Source organism: Cephus cinctus, unplaced genomic scaffold, assembly GCF_000341935.2.
Source record: "Cephus cinctus unplaced genomic scaffold, Ccin1 Ccin1_scaffold0629, whole genome shotgun sequence".
Classification (NCBI taxonomy): Eukaryota; Metazoa; Arthropoda; class Insecta; order Hymenoptera; family Cephidae; genus Cephus; species Cephus cinctus.
The window spans coordinates 320,048-324,832 of record NW_014333270.1 but is presented as its reverse complement, the minus strand read 5'-3'; the positions used below and the strand labels follow the sequence as shown (position 1 = coordinate 324,832).

The 4,785-nt window shown below is 47.1% G+C and overlaps 2 protein-coding genes across 8 annotated transcripts in view; both read left to right on the top strand.

Moving 5' to 3' along the window:
* The window catches only part of LOC107269311 (agrin), a 189,182-nt gene that overhangs the window by 62,884 nt on the left and 121,513 nt on the right, over nucleotides 1–4,785 (top strand). The window lies entirely within an intron of this gene.
* The window catches only part of LOC112494576, a 146,790-nt gene that overhangs the window by 97,608 nt on the left and 44,397 nt on the right, over nucleotides 1–4,785 (top strand). The gene's annotated exons all lie outside the window — the stretch shown is intronic.

Genomic DNA, 4,785 nt, shown 5'->3' with positions numbered 1-4,785 from the left:
AAAAAAAAAAACAAAAAAAAAAAAAAAAAAAAAAAAAAAAAAAAAAAAAAAATGAAACAGAAAGAATCGTCCAGTCGTCCGGCAGTGAGTCGGGCACGTGGTATACGAGCTCGAGGAGGTCCGCAAAGGGATGGTGGTTTTAAACTGCCCGCGGGTGCCGTTTGCCCCTCGGACATAGCTTTGCGGATGCCCCGTCTACGGCAACGCGCGAGTCTTGCCCAAATGTCTCTGGATGTGGGAATATTTCTCGAAATTTACACACCAACCTCGGGCAACATTTTTCTTCTCTCGTGTGAGTTGCTTGTGCGGCGGACTCTTTTCTCGTGGGACACTTTAATTTGCTGAAGGACGCGCCGAGAGTGCTCGTAACGACTGGAGGGGCTACTGGCTACCATTTTGAGAGGACCCACCAGCCAGTAGCTCCAGCCATTCTCAGCTGCCAATGTGCCTGTATTTACGGCTGCATTGTCGGTTTCTCAGGCGCTCTCTTCTCTCAAAGAATCTTTCACGTTTCTTCTTTTCTTTTATCCTCCCTTTCTTTCGTCTCTTCTACATAATAAAGCTTCACAGCTGACTTCAGCCATAACGTATTCACACACACACACAATGGGGCTTCGCCTCTATGTACATATATATGTGTCGGTGCATACTTGAGCGGTAACGTAGCCTGCAAGGCACATCAGGATTCCTAGGACTCGTAGGACCTCTAGGACCTCTAGGACCTTCGGGAGACCTCTAGGATCTACGATCTATACCATAAGACCACCTTAAGAAATTGCTTTGTGGGTGGCGAAGCCGACGTTCGTCTCCATGCGGCGAACTACTCGCACCCCTCAAGCAATTCCCTTGGATTCTCCCTTACTCTTCTCTTTCATCCTCCTCTTCTTCTTCTTCTTCTTCTTCTTCTTCGTCCTCCCAACACCTGCCCCTCCTCCTTACCTTTCAGCCTCTCTTCTCGACTCTCAGCACCATGGATAGGTGTGCTATCCATTCGAAAAACGCCACACACAAAAGGTACAAAAGGTACAAAAGGTGAAAAACGAAGAAAGCGCCGCGGAAACCTTACCAACCTCTTGAATTTATGGCGAGTCGAAATCGCACGCGTTCGCTAAAAGAACCAGAGAATAAACAGGGAAGGAACGAGAAATGTGGGTGGGAGCGGTTCAAGAGAAGGAAAGGGCAAATAAAAAGGAAGAGAATACGGGGAGAAGAGATAAAAGGGAACCATTCACGGTGAGATGGTCCTTATCGTCGTGAACTTGACGAATGTTAATTGAACTTGTAAAAACAATCGTGACATCACGTTGAAACCGTAATGCGGAGGAGACAGAAACCGGGAGCCTGAAATCGCGATTAATTATCGGTAGTGGCCCGAGTAAAGCTCGATTGTGCCTTAAAGATGTGGCGAGTGACTAGGGGTCAGAAAGAGAGAAGCGCGGTACATTGAACCGGTACGTGCTCATATACAATAATGTTACATATGTTGAATATCCAGGATTAAAATGTATTGAAGTAGTCTCAATCCATATATTTAGTATTATAGTTGAATGTGAAATATAAAATGTATTTTTTAAAATATATCATTTCTTATATAAAGAAATATATTGTGCCGTGATTTTTCGAATCACGGTCCCAAGGCGGCTCCGGTTACCGATACAGATAACGTTCTCGATTTCTGGTTCCCTTCGGGTCGCCACCCTGCTCAGAAGCTACGCTCTCGGGTTGATTCGTACAGTTATGTCAAGGCTCTCGTAAGATTTCGTTATTGTAGAGTTGAGGTCGAGGTGCTCGAATCTGCCGTGGGGAGATAGTCTCGACGTACCGAGTTGCCCGGCAGAGGAGAGTGCCCGACGGAGACGTCTCCACGGACCGGCAGACGCCCGGGTGAAACACCGGCGCCCCGCTGGAGATGGGCAAAGGGCTGTAGAGCGGGCGGAGATAAGAAGGGCAAGGGAGGAACCTCCTGCCCGAGTTAAGGACGTGGTGCCCAGCTGTCGCCCGATGCCCTGGGGAAGCGGCCGTGGAGGATCTCCAGAAGTGTTACGTAGCGATTCGCTAAGGAACGCTCTCGATTTGGTTTAAAGGGACGACTAGAAGGAGATGGAAGAGTTATCGGTTATAAGGCTCTCGACCAATCAGAATGATTAATTTGGCCCGAATTTGGCATTTGGCTATTGTCAAAGCAGTCTGTCTCGGGTCACCGACCGAGGTGTCACGGGCTGGCTCGCGCTCCCGTGCTTTCTGTTGATAGTTTTTCTTGCCGTGTTTCGCTACGGTGTAGCAAGTTCTCGATTCGTACAGTTCTCGCGTTGTTCTCGCGGTATCCAGGCAATTCTATGAATTCCTGTGAGTCTTCCGGAAGTGTAGTGCTGTGCTTTAGTGTAGTGCCCACCGGAGTGTTCTTGGGATACAGTTCTCGGCCTCCACGGATTAGCTGCACCAGCTCCGGTGAGTCTCCCAATTTATTAATTGGTGAAGCGATCACGATAGATAGTTAAGATTCGCTCTCCGTGCGTTTGCTGATTTTACGCGACCCCAAAGATCGACAGGATCCGTTAAGCTATCGCCTCGTCCGATAGGTTCCGTCAGAGTTCTCGTTTTGGTGGAGTTGGGCCTGTTCCACCCCAACTCCCAGTTTATATCGGCTCGTCAGTTCCCGGTGAAACAAGAATTGGCTGGCGCCCGCCTGGCTTGCGGATGCACGAACGACGGGTGGACGGCCGAAGGTAACGTAGGTTGCTTCTCGAAGATAGTTCGTTTTCGTATGTTTTGCTATCGGTGTCGGGTCAAGGAAAAGAATTACGTTACAATATATAAGTTATATATAATATCCCACATGTACCATATATTTTTAAATATATTTTTCTCATATATGGGTTTTCATACTAATGAGTAGCGTTGCCCAGCAGTGTTGACCAGATGAACAATAACTAATGAAGTAATTACGGTTCGCGATAATGAAGAAAATTAGCACGGTAAAGTCAGAGTGCTGCGCAGAGAGTTCCCTTACTTAAAAATCTCCAAGCACAGGCTGATAATACGAAATACAAAATGAAGGGAAGACGACTTTCGAACTTTCCTATTTCTTCTTATTTTATCTGTTCTTTGTTTCACAAGACATTCGAGTCTGGTGTGTTTAGTGCTTCGTGATTTAAGATTAGATCCACCTAATGAATGCATTTATGAAATCATTACGGGACATTAATAAAGAGTCATAAGAAAAGTGCAAGGTACAAGAACGCTTCTTTTTGTTAATGCCATTCTGCCTTAATGATAGTATAAAGTAAGTGAATTTCCGCAGGACAACAGAATGCGACGGGCGCTTATCGGTAAACACGTAGGAGTACGAGTTGATGTAATTAAAAGTTTGGTTTAGATCGGGCCTGTCTGGAAGATAATCTAATCGAAAGGGTTGGTCCGACGATCAGTCAATGTCGGCCACTCACGCGATCCGAAGAACGCACTGAGAACCACCCTCTTTAAAGTTCCGCGTTAGGTGTCGGACTGCAAATAAAAGGAGGAAAGACCTGCGAAGGGGTTGAGGATAGAGAGGGTGACTATAGTCAGCTGTACTTACATCTAGGGCCAACTGATGTAGTGTTGCAGTCGCGATGGGAACAGAAAGAAGGAGTCCCGCTACCTAACGGAGCAGCCGTCATTATCGATTCTTCAAACAGATAGAAAAGTAGGCCGAGTCGACAGTTTCGTAAAGGCGGCAACTGATCTACGTCGCAGGCTGATGAAATCAAAGTAATAAGGCAAAAAGACCATAACCGTACACCTCCTCCTCCACCACCTCCGCCATCTTCCCTTTTCGATTCCACTGCCACCTCACCTTCCATCTCAATCCTGGTTTTGGAAATACTTCGGCAACCGCCTGCTTCGGTATCGAATAGATCTTGAAATTCAGCAAGAAAAGATTCCAATCTAGTTGTTCCCTTGCTCATGAATTTATGTAACGCATCTTCATGGTGTGTATCCTGTGAGAGAGATATGGAGCTCTACACGCGTATTAATAATCGACGAAGGCGATTCCCAGCCGCTTCGGGCAAACTTTAGCGCGTTATCGACACACGCGCCTGCTTCCCACTCCTTTTCCCCCTTTCCCCCCCTTTCCCCCCTTTCGCCCCTTCACACGCTTTTCGGCATCATTGCACTGATCGCACTGCTCCAATGTGTCTAAAGGGCAACATCGAGGAACGTGTCGAACCTCTGATAAATCCCTAAGGCCTTCCCAACCAGTCTTATCTCCGGCTATTTTTCCATGGAGTCTATCCTTAAATTACCGGATTAAAGTCGCATTAGGTTAATCCCATCGGAAGGGAGGGGGAGGAGACTAACCGTGTCACGAGGGTGACTCCGGGATAGCCCAAGGATGGCGAGCTAACTGCGACTTTAACTCTCGTAGTCAAGTAGTGTGACTGAGACATGGTTCCCGAGGGAACCGCGACCGAGATTTACCAGACTCTCTCTCTCTCTCTCTCTCTCTCTCTCTCTCTCTCTCTCTCGCACACACACACACACAATCTCTTGTCCAAGTTTCTCTCGCGCGAATGATCTGCTTCTCATGCTGTGCAGCTATGCGGAATATACGCGTGCACTAGCTAGCCCAGAGCTGAGTCCACAAACCGGTTGAGGTTGAGACGAGTAATACTGCGAAGAGAACGAGAACGATAGGTCGAAGAAAGCAAAAAAAAATGGAGAAAATCGCAATATAAAAGAAAAGAAATCACAATAATTTCAGCTGGGGAATGATCTACCCCCCCCCCCCCCAAAAAAAAAATT